At 45.0% G+C, this 18,743-nt stretch overlaps 1 protein-coding gene across 6 annotated transcripts in view; it reads right to left on the bottom strand.

Moving 5' to 3' along the window:
* The window catches only part of LOC141258989 (apolipoprotein L3-like), a 28,872-nt gene that overhangs the window by 5,490 nt on the left and 4,639 nt on the right, over window positions 1–18,743 (bottom strand). Inside the window, exon 2 of one of the 6 annotated variants that reach the window (XM_073674341.1) lies at window positions 10,151–10,224. The exons of 3 other annotated variants lie outside the window; for them this stretch is intronic. The gene's annotated coding sequence lies outside the window, so the exon portion shown is untranslated. Of the gene's footprint in view, window positions 1–10,150; window positions 10,225–11,076; window positions 11,102–18,743 lie in introns of those variants that run through there. 2 more of the 6 variants (XM_073674346.1, XM_073674345.1) reach the window with 2 other exon arrangements.

Raw genomic sequence — 18,743 nt, 5'->3', positions numbered from 1 at the left:
ATTCCTGGTATGCATGGCCCCCTCAGCCTTATCCTGGTGTGCATGGTACCCCATCCCTCATCCCTATCCTGGTATTCATGGCACCCCTCACCTCCAATCCTGATACGCATGGCTCTCCTCATCCTCTAATCCTGGTATGCATGGCCACCCCTCATCACAATCCTGGCATGCATGGCTCCCGTCATCCTGGTATGCATGGCTCCCTCATACCCATTCCTGGTATGCATGGCCCCCTCAGCCTTATCCTGGTGTGCATGGTACCCCATCCCTCATCCCTATCCTGGTATGTATGGTGCCCCTCATCCTGGTATGCATGGTACCCCTCATCCCTATCCTGGTATGTATGCCACCCCTCATCCCCAAACCTGGTATGTAAGGCCCCCTCATCCCTATCCTGGTATGCATGGCACTCCTCATCCCCCAATCCTGGTATGCTTGGCACCACATATTCCTATTCTGGTATACATGGTACCCCTCATCCCTATTCTGGTATGCATGGTACCCCTCATCCTGGTATGCATGGCACCCCATCCATCATCCTGGTATGCATGGTACCCCGCATTTCTATCCCGGTATGCATGGTACCCCTCATCCTCAATCCTGGTATGCATGGCCCCCCTAACCCCCCAATCCTGGTATGCATGGTCCCCTCACCCCCCAATTCTGGTATGCATGGTACCCCTCATCCCCCAATCCTGGTATGCATGGTACCCCTCATCCCCCAATCCTGGTATGCATGGTCCCCTCACCCCCAATCCTGGTATGTGTGGCCCCATCATCCCCCAATCCTGGTATGTGTGGCCCGCTCATCCCCCAATCCTGGTATGTGTGGCCTCCTCACCTCCCAATCCTGGTATGTATGGCACCCCCTCATCCCTTTCACGCTGCACACATACAAAAAAATAACACTTATACTCACCTTTCTTCCCTGTGCTCCAGCGCTGCTGTGTCCTGTTCTGCCGGAGGTCGGGGGAGCAGTGCAGCGCCGGAGTACACGCGTGCACATACCGCGCTGTCGGCGCCATTTTGCTGAAGACACACTGTAAATGTGTCTTCAGTAAAATGGCGCCGGATAGAGCTACGCGCATGCGCCGATTCCGACGCCTTCACTCCTGCTCCGGTCTCTGGCAAAAAGAGAGGCACCGCGGCAAAGCTCCTCCCGGTCAAGTAAGTATGTAAGTGCGATCTCTGGCGCCATACCCTCCTTTTACCTGTAACGGCTCATGCGTTCTTCTGTCTGGAGCCAGCCTGCGCAAGCATGTCACGCTTGCGCAGTCTATAAAGGCTTCATACAGAGGGACGCTTGTACAATTATATTCTAGATAATATACACTGCTCAAAAAATAAAGGGAACACTCAACTAATACATCCTAGATCTGAATGATTGAAATATTCTCATTGAATACTTTGTTCTGTACAAAGTTGAATGTGCTGACAACAAAATCACACAAAAATCATCAATGGAAATCAAATTTATTAACCAATGGAGGCCTGGATTTGGAGTCACCCCCAAAATTAAAGTGGAAAAACACACTACAGGCTGATCCAACTTTGATGTAATGTCCTTAAAACAAGTCAAAATGAGGCTCAGTATTGTGTGTGGCCTCCACGTGCCTGTATGACCTCCCTACAATGCCTGGGCATGCTCCTGATGAGGTTGCAGATGGTCTCCTGTGGGATCTCCTCCCAGACCTGGACTAAAGCATCCGCCAACTCCTGGACAGTCTGTGGTGCAACGATAGAGCGAGACATGATGTCCCAGATGTACTCAATCGGATTCAGGTCTGGGGAACGGGCGGGCCAGTCTATAGCATCAATGCATTCATCTTGCAGGAACTGCTGACACACTCCAGCCACATGAGGTCTGTCATTGTTCTGCATTAGGAGGAACCCCGGGCCAACCGCACCAGCATATGGTCTCACAAGGGGTCTGAGGATCTCACCTCGGTACCTAATGGCAGTCAGGCTACCTCTGGCGAGCACATGGAGGGCTGTGCGGCCCTCCAAAGAAATGCCACCCCACACCATTACTGACCCACTGCCAAACCGGTCATGCTGAAGGATGTTGCAGGCAGCAGATCGCTCTCCACGGCATCTCCAGACTCTGTCACGTCTGGCACATGTGCTCAGTGTGAATCAGCTTTCATCTGTGAAGAGCACATGGCGCCAGTGGTGACTCTGCCAATCCTGGTGATCTGTGTCAAATGCCAAGTGCCCTGCACGGTGTTGGGCTGTGAGCACAACCCCCATCTGTGGACGTCGGGCCCTCATACCACCCTCATGGAGTCGGTTTCTAACCGTTTGTGCAGATACATGCACATTTGTGGCCTGCTGGAGGTTATTTTGCAGGGCTCTAGCAGTGCTCTTCCTGTTCCTCCTTGCACAAAGGCGGAGTTAGCAGTCCTGCTGCTGGGTTGTTGCCCTCCTACGGCCCCCTCCACGTCTCCTGGTGTACTGGCCTGTCTCCTGGTAGCGCCTCCAGCCTCTGGACACTACGCTGACAGACACAGCAAACCTGGCCACAGCTCGCATTGATGTGCCATCCTGGATGAGCTGCACTACCTGAGAAACTTCTGTGGGTTGTAGAGTCCGTCTCATGCCACCACGAGTGTGAAAGCACAACCAACATTCAAAAGTGACCAAAACATGAGCCAGAAAGCATTGGTACTGAGATGTGGTCTGTGGACCCCACCTGCAGAAACACTCCTTTATTGAATGTGTCTTGATAATTGACATTAATTTGCATCTATTGTCTATTCCATTTGCACAATAGCATGTGAAATTGATTGTCAATCAGTGTTGCTTCCTAAGTGGACAGTTTGATTTCACAGAAGTTTGATTTACTTGGAGTTATATTCTGTTATTTAAGTGTTTCCTTTATTTTTTTGAGCAGTGTATATATATATACATAAATAAAAAAGGAAGGTGATTTAAGACAAAACATTTTAAGTGAATTAAACCATACCAAAAGGAATTTACTTTACTAGAGTAACATGATATCTTTCCTAACTCTGGGGTTCAGAGCGAATATCCAGTAAGCTTCCCTGTTACGCAGTGTGATTGCTCTATTGCTGCTCCGAACATGTTTTGGAATGTGCTCGATGGAAGATACAGAGAAGCTACCAGTTGATTTATTGGGACTATTGATGAAATGTTTAGAGGCATTGGACATGCTATGATCTAGATCACCCCTCTAAGCATACAGGTGTTCCCTAATTCGTGTCTTTAATTTTCTAGTGGTAGAACCAATGTATTTTAAGTTCCAAATAGTGCATCATAAAATATATACAACACGATCGGCGTTTGATTATGTTAGAGACAGCTAAAAAAAAGGTACTGTATGTGAGGACTAAAGTGGGTATAGTACAATGTGAATCAGATTTAACCCTTCTGTTTTTATATTTGGAGATTAGATTATTTCTGGATTTCGTGGACACTATTTTGGTTGCGCGATCTAAGGACCAGGTTGGATCATTTCTGGATTTTAGTCTGTAATTGATTATCACAGATTCTTTTTTAAACGAAATTTCATCACTACAATTCCTTTTGGCTATAGTCAGTTCTCCGACCGGAATCGCTCTGATAATGTGAGGAGGATGAAAACTATGTGCCTGCAGGATTGTATTACCTGAAGTTGGTTTCCAATACTTTTAACCCCTTTACCCCCAAGGGTGGTTTGCACGTTAATGACCAGGCCAATTTTTACAATTCTGACCACTGTCACTTTATGAGGTAATTACTCTGCAACGCTTCAATGGATCCCCCTGATTCTGAGAATGTTTTTTCGTGAGATATTGTACTTCATGACTGTTGTAAAATCTTTGATATCACTTGCATTTATTTGTGAAAAAAACGGAAATTTGGCGAAAATTTAGAAAATTTTCAAAATTTGAATTTTTATGCCCTTAAATCAGAGAGATATGTCACACAAAATAGTTACTAAATAACATTACATTTACATCAGCACAATTTTGTAACCAAAATTGTTTTCTCTTAGGGAGCTATAAGGGTTAATAGTTGACCAGAGATTTCTCATTTTTCCAACAAAATTTACAAAACTATTTTTTTAAGGGACCACATCACATTTGAAGTTACTTTGAGGGGCCTTTATGACAGAAAATACCCAAAAGTGACACCATTTTAAAAACTGCAGCCCTCAAGGTGCTCAAAACCACATTCAAGAAGTTTATTAACCCTTTGAGTGCTTCACAGGAATTTTTGGAATGTGGAAAAAAAAAATTAACATTTAACTTTTTTCACAAAAATGTTACTTTAGACCCAATTTTTTTTTTCATTTTTGCAGAGGTAACAGGAAAAAATGGACCCCAAAATTTGTTGTGCAATTTCCTCTGAGCACGCAGATACCCCATACGTTGGGAAAAACCCCTGTTTAGGTGCACGGCAGGGTTCGGAAGGGTAGGTGCACCATTTGACTTTTTGATTGTAAAATTTGCTTGAATAATTAGCGGACGCCTTGCTGCATTTGGGGAGCCACTGATGTGCCTAAACAGTGGAAACCCCCCACAAGTGACACCATTTTGGAAACTAGACACCTCAGGGAACTTATCTAGATGTGTGGTGAGCACCTTGAACCCCCAGGTGCTTTACAGAAGTTTAGAACATTGAGCAGTAAAAATAAAATGTTCACATTTTTGCAACAAAAATGTTTTTCAGCCTCCAATTTTGCATTTTCACGAGGGTAACAGGAGAAATTGCACCATACAATTTGTTGTGCAATTTCTCCTGAGTAAGCAGATACCCCATATGTGGGGGAAAATCACTGTTTGGGCGCACGGCAGGGTTCGGAAGGGAAGGAGCGCCATTTGACTTTTTGAATGTAAAATTTGCTTGAATAATTAGCGGATGTGCCCCTGATGTGCCTAAACAGTGGAAAACCCCAACAAGTGACACCATTTTGGAAACTAGACCCCTCAGGGAACTTATCTAGATGTGCGGCAAGCACCCTGATCCCCCAAGTGCTTTACAGAAGTTTATGACATGGAGCCGTAAAAATAAAAAAAATCAAACTTTTTCCACAAAAATGATGTTTTAGCCCCAATTTTTTTATTTTCACAAGGGTAAGAGGAGAAAATGGACCACAAAAACTGTTGTGCAATTTCTCCTTAGTACGCCAATACCCCATATGTGGGAAAAATACAGTGTTTGGGCGCACGGCAGAGTTCATAAGGGAAGGAGCACTGTGTGACTTTTTGAAAGCAAAATTGGCTGGAATTGAGAGCGGACGCCATGTCGCTTTTGTAGAGCCCCTGATGTGCCTAAATAGTGGAAACCCCCCACAAGTGACCACATTTTGGAAACTACACCCATCAAGGATTTGATCAAGGGGTATAGTGAACATTTTGAACCCAGAGGTACGACACAGAATTTAATAACAGTACGTCATCATACTGAATAAGTTGTCATTAGTCTTGAGCGCAAGTGCTCGCTGCTTGAGTTTGCATCGGGTACTCGGGTATGCACCATGTATCGCGCATGCTCGATTGACATGCTCGAGTCCCCGCTCGCATGTTTCACGGTTATTAGACACCCAAAAAAACCATGTGGGGATCGCTCGTGCATGGCAGGCAATTCCTGCGAGATTTTTTTGGCCACGAAGCATATGGGGCGGAGACTCGAGCATGTCACTTGAGCACCCGTGATACTCAGTGCATACCTGAGCACCCGATGCAAACTCAAGTAGCGAGCACTTGCGCTCAATACTAGTCGCCATATCGTCATCTTTTTTTTTACTTTTGAAAAAAATCCCAACCCTAATCCCAACCCTAACCCCAACCCTAACCCAATCCTAACCCTAGCCCAACCCTAACCCCAACCCTAACCCTTGCCCAACCCTAGCCCAACCCTAACCCTAGCCCAACCCTAGCCCAACTCTAACCCTAGCCCAACACTAACCCCAATCCTAACCCTAACACAACCCTAACCCTAGAGTTTATTTTTTATGCCATTCCTCGTGCAGTATAAGTGATTAGACTACTTTATTGTTCAGGTCGGTGCGATTACAGCCATACCAGAATCATATCGGGTTTTTATGATTGACAGCTGTCACACACTAAAAGACGCATTTCTTTGTAAAATCTAGTTTTTGCATTGCCATATTTTGAGATAATTTTTCCATATTTTGGCCGACAGAGTCATGTGACAGCTTGTTTTTTGTGGGACGAGTTGACGTTTTTATTGGTATCATTTTCAGGCACTTAACATTTTTTTCCATTCTGATTTTTGGGATGCAGAATAAACAAAAAACAGCAATTCCGTAATTGTTTTTATGGGTTTTTTTTTTATGCTGTTCCGCTTGTGATAAAATTGATAAGGTAGCTTTATTCTTCGGGTCAGTACGTTTACAGCGGTACCACATTTATATCGTTTTTCTATGTTTTGGCGCTTTTACACAATAAAAGCCATTTAATAGAAAAAAATATTTTTTTGCATCGCTTTATTCTGAGAGCTATAACTTTTTTATTTTTCGGCTGATGGAGTTGTATGGTGGCTTCTTTTTTGCGGGACAAAAATTTATTTATATTTGTCTTTTGATCGCGTGTTATTCCATTTTTTGTTTGGCGTATGATGATAAAGCATTGATTTTTGCTTCGTTTTTTATTTTATTTTTTTACCGTGTTCACTAAAGGGGTTAACTAGTGGGACAGTTCTTTAGGTCAGGTTGTTCTGGACACGGCAATATCAAATATGTGTACTTTTATTGTTTTTGTTTTTCATAATAATATTTATTGATGGGTACATTATATTTTTATTTTTGGTAGATTATTTTTTTTATTTTTTTATATATTTTTACAATTTTTTTTTCATTTTTTAACACTTTTTGGACTTTTATTCTTTGTCCCACTATGGGACTTTCACTTTTTTTATTCTGATCGCCTGTATAGCACAGGGATGGAGCACCATCCCTGTGCTATACAGGCTGTCAGCGCTGCAGATGATACTTTGGTCATGCACTGCGCATGACCAAAATATCTTCCTGCTGTCTGGTGACCCAGATGTTGTCATGACGACATCGGGTCGTCATGACAACATAAGGGAAGCCGCGGAGGCTGGCAGGAGAGGTGAGTATCGCGATCACCTCCCCTTGCCCCCGCAATGCTGCGATAGACTTTGATCACAGCATTGAGGGGGTTAATGTGCCAGGAACGATGCAGTACCGCTCCCTGGTCACAGCTGACACCCGGCGGCAATCACCCCGCACCGCCTGTGTGCGGGCGCGATTGCCATATGACCTATTAGTACGTTATTGGTACAATCGGCCCAGGTGACCATGACGTACTATTAGGTCACACGTCAGAAAGGGGTTAATAGGTAAATTGGGCTCTCCAGTTAGTTCCAGATCTAAAAAGGTGATACATCTGTTGTTACTGACACTCGTGAACCATAAATTGAATTGATTGTTATTTAGATACTGCAAAAAGAGGGAATATCTGATGTTGGTCCACTCCAAATAATTAATATGTCATCTATAAATCTAGAATAAGTGACAATAGATTTACTGAAGGGATTCTGAACATTGTATACAAAGCATTCCTCCCTCCACGCCATCACCAAATTAGCAACAGATGGGGAAATTTAGCCCCCATGGAAACTCCATTGTTCTGGAGAAAAAAAATCTTGTTAAACATAAAATAATTATGTGTCAACAAAAAAACTAAAAACAGAAATAGCTACATGGTGAGGAATGCTAGTGTACAATGACACTACATCACATGTGAGCTAAGACCAAGAATCAGACCACTGTACATCATTAAACAAATCAAGTACCGTATTTTCCGGCGTATAAGATGACTTTTTAACCCCTGAAAATCTTCTCAAAAGTCAGGAGTCGTCTTATACGCCGGGTGTCATCTTAAAGGGCATATACCCTTATACTCCGAATGTTGGGGGAGGAAGGGGTATATATATATGATGTGTGTGGGGAGGGGGAGCGGTAGCCGCGGAGGAGCGGGGCACAGGAGGCAGCAGCCGCCTGCTGCAGCCTACACTGTCCCCGCTGCTAAAGAAAATGAATATTCACAGCTTCCCACGCCCAAGGTGCGTGGGAGCACTGAATATTCATGCTCCTTAATAGCGGCACACAGTGTAGACGCAGCGCAGCTCCTGCTGGAATCGCCTGTGCCCGCTGTTAAAGGGCATGAATATTCAACCTCTCTCCATGCCCATGGGTATGGGGAGGGGGTGAATATTCATGCCCTTTAATGAGCAGGCACACGCGATAGCTGGCAGCAGCAGGAGCCGCAGGCTCCGCTGTGTGCCGGCTATAAAGGAGAATGAAGTCACTGCTCCCCGCGCACACAGTCCCGGCGTGGGGAGCAGTGACTTCCGGCAGCTGATCTCTCCATGTGAGCCGCGCATGGCAGACAGGATGCAGCGCTGGAGGAGAGAAGAAAGGAGTAGGAGTGTTTATTTTTTTTATGTGCAGCATGATGGGGATTAGGGGGACCATGCATACCAGGACAGGGATGAGGGGTGCCATGCATACCAGGACAGGAATGAGCGGTGCCATGCATACCAGGACAGGGATGAGGGGTGCCATGCATACCAGGACAGGGATGAGGGGTGCCATGCATACCAGGACAGGGATGAGGGGTGCCATGCATACCAGGACAGGGATGAGGGGTGCCATGCATACCAGGACAGGGATGAGGGGTGCCATGCATACCAGGACAGGGATGAGGGGTGCCATGCATACCAGGGTAGGGATGAGGGGTGCCATGCATACCAGGATGGAGGGGTTCCATGCATACCAGGATGGAGGGATGCCACGTATAAAAGGAAGGGGGGGGGGGCATATATACCAGGATGGGGGATATTGTCAGAATTGGGGGACATTACCCTTAAACTAGTGTCAGCAGAAGACCCCCTCCCCCTTAAAAGTGCATCGTGAACACATTTTTTGCTTACATTTTTTTCCTATTTTCCTCCCCTAAAACCTAGGTGAGTCTTATGGTCCTGTGCGTCTTATAGTGCGAAAAATACGGTATTTATGGTAATTTATAAGCTCTCCCTGTCTCCAAGACTATCAGGGCGGTAGCACATCCCTCTGGCCCGCCCTTGTATCCTATTACTGGTACCTCCTTCTCTGCCTCTCTGATCTCGCTCCTGAGGACTACAGTGATGAGGTGAGGGGGTGCCTCACCAGGAAAGTTTAAGTGAAGCAAGCTGCAGGCGTTCCCCTCACTCCGTCACTGTAGAGAGGCAGAGAAGGAGGTACCAGTAATAGGATACAAGGGTGGGCCAGAGGGATGTGCTACCGCCCTGATAGTCTTGGAGACAGGGAGAGCTGGGCAGACAGGGAGAGATGACCAACCCAAGCAGGATTTGTATACAACAACCAGCCAATAGCCGGTAAGGTTCATCACTTTAAAATTACCACTTTGAAATCAAATCTGATTTTTTTAAAATTTTTACCATATTTGCGTTAGAAGAGGGGTAGTCTTATACGGCGAGTATATCCCAAACTCTATATTTTAACTGAAAAAGTTGGGGGTGGTCTTATACACCCAGTCGTCTTATACTCCGGCAAATACGGTATATCACATGAGTCCTGTATATAACCCGGAATGCATTGCACCATGGGCTGTAGAGAAAAGTTCAACCATTGCCCTACACATTTGCCAAGAGACCCTATTCCCGAAACAATAGAACGCACAGGTAAGGGGGTGTCCATTTTATGTATTTTCCGTAAAGCGTGCATAATGGGGATCACAGGATGGTCAACTATTAGGAATTCAGATTATTTTTTTAGAAAAGATACCTAGAGACATTCCTTCCAATACCAGTTTTTTTAACTTCTCTAAAAAAAAAGTGGGATCACTATGGAGAGGAGTATATATGGAAGCATCTGATAGCATATTATTTATAGAGGTAGCATCACTGTCCAACACCACAACTGAGCCCCCTTTGTCCGACATTCTGATGATAATGTCGAATCTCATGTGTAAACTGTTAAGAGCTTCTCGTTCTGCTTTAGACAAATTATGTTTTTTTGAGGAAAAGTTGGAATAATTATATCATTTCTTTAAATCTCTCTCCATGTTCTCTTGAAAATGATCCATAGCATTGGATCTTGCCTGGATTGGATAAAAATGGAGGTTCTTTGTGGGAAAAGTGGAAATCGACTGTTTACCTTGTAAATGAGTTGATACCTGATTGAGATCCGTGAGGCAAGCCAGACTCATTTGTTCCATGAAGTTTAAGCCCCTATAGGTATGAGGAGACATCTGAATGTAAAAAATCTCTGCATTATTAGTATAATGAAGATAACTGCTTAAACTTCAATGGCATAAACCAAAGACAACTGCTTAAAAGCAGCAACCTGATTAAATTGCTACCAACACCTGAAAATTGTAAAAGTACCTTGTAGGAAAATGATGGCTGTATCACAGATTAAATAATGTAAATAAGGGTGCTAAATAGAACAAAATATAAGTAGCATACTAAGATGAGAGATAGGAAGTAAATTGCCCTCGTCATATATGTTATAGGTTCAGCGTGAGTCCATATCATAAAAGATCCTTAGTAGCTGTCCAATGGATATAGCAAGTAGATTCATTCACGTTTTGGTCTATGGTATTACCTTTTAAGGAGTTGTCTTCCTTATACTATTAATGAAGAGGTTCTTTGCATGCTTTATACTGGTTGTGAAGATATCAGGGGATTTAATGGTGGTTTAGGCTGTGTGCCCACGATGCGGATTTAATGGTTTTAATGCGGAAACACATTAAAATTGCTTGGTAAGATGTCTGGGACATATCCCAATGATAATTCGCGTGTGCTGTGCACATGCTGCGTAAATTTCCGCTGCAGATTATCATTGTGGAAAAATCCGCAGCACAACCAATTTGGGGGCGATTTCGCAGCGAAATCGCGCCCATTGACTTGCATTGAACCGCATAATATCCGCATGTATACATGTGGATGTTATGCAGTTCAATGCACGGATGGTACCCGGGTCTGGAGAAGAGGAGACTCTAATCCGACCCAGGTACCATGGTACCTGAAAGTAGAAAAAGAATTCTAAAGTAAAAAAGAAATAAAAAACCTTATATTCACCTCTCCGGCGGCCTCGATCTCCTCCCGGCCGCATCCTCTCTCCTTGGCATCCCGTGGTTTACTGGAAGGACATGCAGTGACGTCATTTAGTCTGCTGATGGTCACACAACCATGGATTTATATAGTGTGACCAACTTGTCAAGCCCTTTTCCAAGTGATGCTCAAAATCGCTTGGAAAAACGCTTGAAAAAAAGCATGTGAAATCCACATGATTTTTTTCTGCCAAGGAGATGCAGAAATGCTCAGTAAATTTCTGCTTCAAATCTGCATCGTGGGCAAATAATCTTAGGCTGCGTGCCCACTATGTGTTTTTCAAGCGTTTTTGCAGCAGAATTTCTGCAGCGAAAATGCTTAAAAATGCTTGGTAATACGTGCCCAATGGTCCCCAATGATAATCTGTATGTGCTGTGCACATACTGCGGACATTTCCGCTTCGGATTATCATTGCGGAAAAATTCGCAGTATGTCCATTAATGTTGCAGACATGCAGCGTCGGCGGTCGTGTGACCTGTCACATGACTCAATAGACCCGATGGAGCGGAGAAATTTACGGGGGCCATCGGAAGGTAAGTATAATCTTTATTTTTTACCATTCTTATTCTTTTTTTTTAACTATTACGTGGTCACACTATATAAATCCATGCTGGTTGCATGGATTTATATAGTGTGACCAAGTTGTCAAACACTTTCCAAGTGATGCTAAAATCGCTTGGAAAAGCGCTTGATAATCCGCACGCAGAAATGCATGCAAAGATGCTTGACAAACGCTTCTACCAGGCGGGAAAAACGCATGTAAAATCCGCATGCATTTTTCCTGCCAGGGAGAAGCGGAAAAAATATGCAGCATTTCTGCATCGTGGGCACATAGCCTTACAATCCTGCTTCAGTGTGTGTAGCTGTAACAGGACACCTAGCTCAGTAGGTGGTCCAGCCACACCAGCTAGTATCCAAGCTAGGATGACCTCCTATGGAGTCCATGCTGTATAACTGCTTTGTCCAGTCAGATAGGATTTCATAAGGAAAATATGGAGCTATCGTACATCCTAGCCACACACCGGTTACATTGTGGAGATTTCTGGAACTGGCTGAATGCCTTCCAGGGTCTCGATTTGTTCTAGCATCCCAGGCTGGGATGATATTTAGAATGGTTAGTGGAAGCCAAGAAGCGACACCGTGTTTGGTTTCCAGGCGTAACAAGGGCCCGGCCAGATCTGATGTTGACAGAACCGCCGCCTTACCACCTTGGGAAGTTATGATCCTTCATAGGTTTTGGGATTTTTAGCTACAAACACTCAGGTGAGGGGGATAAAGACCATCCTGGTAGCGGAAAAGGGTGTGACCGAATAAGGGGTTGGAGGGCTTGCGTAAGGCCATGTGTTTTCTCTCCCTCTCTGGCTTTTTCATGCTTGCTGTTCACTTCTAAAAGGCTGGGGGGGGAATTCGAGTAATGTGCTGGGAGGAACTGTAATCAGCTGGCAGCCCATACCCCCATGCCGCCCAGCACACATGGTCGAACATCAAACCGGTAATTGACATGATTCATCTGCTTATATCTCTTTTACAATGGTCAGATATACAAATACAGGTGAAGTACATGTATAACCATTGTGTATATAGTGTTTTGACTAGTGTGCTTTTAAGGCGATTAAATATATCATTTAACCTTGAGCTGCTCTTTTATCTCGATCCACGAATCTACACGTCCATATTCTCGGTTTTAAATTTCCATGCTACCGGGGCTGGTTTCTGGCCCAATATAATCCGGTTAACGGACCTGGCTTATATCTAACGAGGAACTGATGGCAGTCCTACCGTGCTGGCAGCGCTCTGTTTCACTGGTGCTAGTGAAAAGGGCCTCTCAGCCTGTCAGGGTTAGTGATGGAGTGTGGTACCACATCAGCGACTGCATGGGCCACATCCTATCACTCCCTGTGCCATGTGGACAGGGGGGTGTCTGTGTGAAACTGGGCCAAGCTGACCTTACGTGTCATGTTGGAACATGCTGAACGTCCTGTTGGTGCAAGTGAGGAGACCGTACCATGAGATCCCTTCGATGTAATAGTGACATCAGGCGGGGTGGAGAGGTGTGGGTTCATCACACTGGTCATTGTGAAACTATTATGGTGAGCGCAGAACCATAATTTATCTCCAGTAGCAGCAGTGTGTAAGCAATGCATCTTGAGTTCTTTTATTGGGGGCACTAATGTATTCATCAGTCATTATTCATATTAGCAAGAGATCTGAATGTATTAACATTATAAAAGGAATACAGCAGGGTGTATAGACATTACACAGGGTATCCAGGAGTGTGTGTACATGTATATACACCCTGCTGCATACATACAGATAGGAGAGAGAGCTGGGTCTGCAGGGAGAGCTGTCAGTATTCACAAGTACTGAGTGAGCATGCGCAGACGCGATCTCGTCTCTTGAGATCTTGATCTGCGCATGCTCCAATAGCCATTTTCCCTAAGCCCACCGCAGTGCTGTGTACGGGAGAGGGAACCTCCGCTCACCGCCGAATTCTTCTGAGGACAGGGCCTGCAGCATCGCCCCACTCCCGCCGCCACCACCACCGCCCAAGTCATCCTGAATCAGCGACCATTGTGAGAGGACAGGGCCCGCAGCATCGCCCCACTCCTGCTGCCACCACCACCGCCCAAGTCATCCTGAATCAGCGACCCTTCTAAAAGGACAGGGCCCGCAGCATCGCCCGACTCCTGCCGCCAACCTCTTGAAGCAGTTAACCTGGCTCCTGTGACCCCCGCTCGACCACCGCCGCCCCCCCAGGCAAAATGGATTATAAGGCGCACCATTTTATTTAATTTTTTTTTTTTACTATTTTGCACTCCAAAATTTGGGGTGTGTTTTATAATCCGGTGTGTCTTATAATCTGCAAAATACAGTAGTTCACATGAAAAGAAAATGTAAAGTAGTGGCCAACCCCTTTAATAGTTAACTTTGTTATTTTGTAATACTAATTCAATACTACTAAAACTCTGATTTCTAGGAATGAGGGGTTCAGAATGGTGGGGTGGAGCAAGTAGAGCCCTGGATGCAGCTAGATAAATGAGTGCGAACACAAACAGGTTTCTGTTTTCTGTTTTCTTCACTTAGTGACATAGTAAGTACAGGTGAGCGGATTGATATGCTGAGGAACACTTTGAGTTGAATTTTCTGAAATTCAGTTTCACGAAAACTTGAACATTTTCAGATTCGATTCATGGTTTCAGAAAAAAAAAATACTTGATCGCCACCATTTCTCACACTGGTGGAGTGTCATAGAGTGGGATAAAGTTATTTTGAGATCAGTGGTTCCCAGTAGAGCACAGTTTGTACGGCAAAGTCATTTTCCATCTCCAGAGTAATTGGAGAAGTCTTTTTTTTCTGTAAAGTGTAAGCTCTTATGGTTATTGGAGTTTTATCTCTTTCATTTTCCCAACATTCATTTTCCGAGCATTTACAAGCTTTCCAGTATTGAAATCCATGCAAATTTATTCAACGCAACTCAAAATTTTTGGGAAAATTTGTAGAAGTCGGTGAATTTAAATTTCAAAAGATCCACTCATCTCTAATAGTCAGGCTATGTTGATATCACATTCAGGCATATTCTTAATGTGTTGCCACAAAATACATGTTAAAAGGATGATTCTGAAGGAATGCAGCGCACTCTGCTCTGGTATTTATGCAGTTATGCTGTACTGTTTATGTGCTCAGTACAGTGGTATAATTATGTACAGTATGGCAATATTATTCATGGATTAATGTCATTCCAAATTATATTACATTTTAATTAGGGAAGAAAAGACAAATTTAATTAAGTTTTGGTGGTGTGCATGTGTGTGGCTGTGGGGTGTGTGGTACCAAGCAAAGTCATTGACCTGGGTGAAGGAAAGCCTAACTACAGCTCTACTGAGAACACACATGAATTATTATTATGTTGGCACACACCCTGTACAGAAAGACCAAAATTTCTATTGGTCCATATTATGGAAATAAAGACACTTTCTGTGCAGTTATGGCGTGTCACCATGAGAAGCAATACTCTGAGGAAAGAATCTACTATATAATCGCCTTATCCCGTCTGTCTGTCGGTCCAGGAAATCCCACGTCGCTGATTGGTCCGGCCGCGGCCAATCAGCGATGCGGGATTTCAGAACAAGCTGGCAGCCGTCAGCGGCTCATCTGCGGCACGGAGGTCAGTGGCGATGCAGCCGGCTGCTAACAGCAGAAGTACCCCGACCGGCGGCGACCAATCAGCGATATTGGCACGAAATTTAAAACACCACTTCTCTGATTGGTCACGGCCAGCCGGCCGCGACCAATCAGCGACTGGCGCAGCCCGGCTGTGAATTGGCGCCGGATTTGAAACACGCAGGCCACCGTCGGGAGATCAGCGGCGACGCAGCCGGGAGACAACCGGAGCTAGCCGGTCATCTCCCGGCTGCTCGCAGCAGAAGTACCCCGACCGGTGGCCTCGCTCCCCGGTCCTCCCTTCACAAGCCGCTGATCTCCCGACGGTAGCCGCATGGAGGTCAGCGGCGATGCAGCCGGGAGATGCAGTACCCGCACAGGCAGCGCCGCTCCCCGGCCCTCACTAACACGGTTCGCTGATTGGTCGCGGCCGGTTGCCGCGACCAATCAGCAATATTGGCGCCAAATTTAAACACCACTCTGCTGATTGGTCGCGGCCGCCAGGATTAAGTGAATGACGGAGCCTTACAAACCACAATTAGGGGATGAGGGAGCCATACATACCAGGATATGGAAATTTAACAGTAGCTGCTGCATTTCCCACCCTAGGCTTATACTCAAGTCAATACATTTTCCCAGTTTTTTGTTGTAAAATTAGGGGTCTCGGCTTATACTCGGGTCACCGCACACAGGCAGCATGTGACTCCCGGCTGCAGCTGGCTCTTGCTTCCGCTTATGTCAATACTATTTGCGGCTGCAGCCAAGGGGTCTACTGTTTCGCGTTCCACGGTGAGTGATGGGCTGTGGGCGGGGTTATCCCCATCCCGTCACACCCGGCATCCACCGCACGCGCATTCATTGACAGAGCACGCGGTGGGTGCTGGGTGTGACATGATGGGGGATAACCCCGCCCACAGCCCGTCATTCACCGTGGTACGCGGAACAGGAGACCCCTGGCTGCAGCCGCAAATAGTCGTGATGTAAGCGGAAGCAAGAGCCGGCTGAAGCCGGGGGAATTAAGTGCTGGCTGTGCGTGGTCAGCGATGTTGTCACAAGCAGTATTAACAACATGACGTAATTACAAAATTCATTAGGGGCCCCGGGGGGATACATTGGGGGGTTAATTTAAAGTAGTGCACAACCCATTTAAACACTGCTTCGCTGATTAGTCGCGCCCGGTTGGCCGCATACATATTCTAGAATACCTGATGCGTTAGAATCGGGCCACCATCTAGTACCCAAATAATACAGTACAGTGGTGGCCAAAAGTATTGGCACCTCTGCAATTCTGTCAGATAATACTCAGTTTCTTCCTGAAAATGATTGCAATCACAAATTCTTTGGTATTATTATCTTCATTTAATTTGTCTTCAATGAAAAAACACAAAAAGAATTGTCCTAAAGCCAAATTGGATACAATTCCACACCAAACCTGAAAAAGGGGGTGGACAAAAGAATTGGCACTGTTTGAAAAATCATGTGATGCTTCTCTAATTCGTGTAATTAACAGCACCTGTAACTTACCTGTGGCACCTAACAGGTGTTGGCAATAACTAAATCACACTTGCAGCCAGTTAACATGGATTAAAGTTGACTCAACCTCTGTCCTGTGTCCTTGTGTGTACCACATTGAGCATGGAGAAAAGAAAGAAGACCAAAGAACTGTCTGAGGATTTGAGAAACCAAATTGTGAGGAAGCATGAGCAATCTCAAGGCTACAAGTCCATCTCCAAAGAGCTGAATGTTCCTGTGTCTTCCGTGCACAGTGTCATCAAGAAGTTTAAAGCCCATGACACTGTGGCTAACCTCCCTAGAAGTGGACGGAAAAGAAAAATTGACGAGAGATTTCAACGCAAGATTGTGCGGATGGTGGATAAAGAACCTCGATTAACATCCAAACAAGTTCAAGCTGCCCTGCAGTCCGAGGGTACAACAGTGTCAACCCGTACTATCCGCCGGCGTCTGAATGAAAAGGGACTGTATGGTAGGATACCCAGGAAGACCCCACTTCTTACTCCGAGACATAAAAAAGCCAGGCTGGAGTTTGCCAAAACTTACCTGAGAAAGCCTAAAACATTTTGGAAGAATGTTCTCTGGTCAGATGAGACAAAAGTAGAGTTTTTTGGGAAAAAGCATCAACATAGAGTGTACAGGAAAATAAAAGAGGCATTCAAAGAAAAGAACACAGTCCCTACAGTCAAACATGGCGGAGGTTCCCTGATGTTTTGGGGTTGCTTTGCTGCCTCTGGCACTGGACTGCTTGACCGTGTGCATGGCATTATGAAGTCTGAAGACTACCAACAAATTTTGCAGCATAATGTAGGGCCCAGCGTGAGAAAGCTGGGTCTCCCTCAGAGGTCATGGGTCTTCCAGCAGGACAATGACCCAAAACACACTTCCAAAAGCACTATAAAATGGTTTGAGAGAAAGCACTGGAGACTTCTAAGGTGACCAGCAATGAGTCCAGACCTGAATCCCATAGAACACCTGTGGAGAGATCTCAAAATGGTAGTTTGGAGAAGGCACCCTTCAAATATCAGGAACCTGGAGCAGTTTGCCAAAGAAGAATGGTCTACAATTCCAGCAGAGCATTGTAAGAAACTCATTGATGGTTACCGGAAGCGGTTGTTCTCAGTTATTTTGGCTAAAGGTTGCGCAACCAAGTATTAGGCTGAGGGTGCCAATACTTTTGTCTGGCCCATTTTTGGAGTTTTGTGTGAAATGATCAATGATTTGATTTTTGCTTCATTCTCTTTTGTGCTTTTTCCTTGCAAGCAAATTAAATGAAGATAATAATACCAAAGAATTTGTGATTGCAATCATTTTCAGGAAGAAACTGAGTATTATCTGACAGAATTGCAGGGGTGCTAATACTTTTGGCCACCACTGTATATGATGGAACTTTGCATGTTTTCTTACATACAGTATTATGCCACATAAATCCATTAGAATAAAACTCTTATTATAGATCTGTACAACCATTCATACTCCATGTGAAATGTTGTCCTAGTCAGAAGTCAGAGGATCCAACCCAGAACTCAAGTACTGTAAAGCAACAATGCCAGCAACAACACTGCATAAATAAGTGTGCCGTCAATGTGCTATGCGTGTGTCAGTGTGCCATCATTGTGCCATCAATGTGTCATCAGTGTGCCATCATTGTGTCATCAATGTGCCATGTGTGTGTCAGTGTGCCATGTGTGTGTCAGTGTGCAGTCAGTGTGCCATGTGTGTGTCAGTGTGCCATCAATGTGCCATCATTGTGTCAGTGTGCCAGCAATGTGCCATCATTGTGCCATCAGTGTGTCATCAGTGTGTCAGTGTGCCATCAATGTGTCATCATTGTGCCATCAGTGTGTCAGTGTGCCATCATTGTGTCAGTGTGCCATCAGTGATTTTCCGGTATTGCAAAAGAAAAAGAAATGACAAAGCTTCCCCTATACTTTGCAATGTTAACCCCTTTACAACCCAAG

The sequence above is a fragment of the Phyllobates terribilis genome, unplaced genomic scaffold (assembly GCF_046119375.1).
Source record: "Phyllobates terribilis strain yellow unplaced genomic scaffold, ASM4611937v1 Scaffold_3__8_contigs__length_932513732, whole genome shotgun sequence".
NCBI classification, from domain to species: Eukaryota; Metazoa; Chordata; class Amphibia; order Anura; family Dendrobatidae; genus Phyllobates; species Phyllobates terribilis.
Note: the sequence above shows the minus strand (reverse complement) of the source record. Positions and strands in the feature narration are given on the sequence as shown.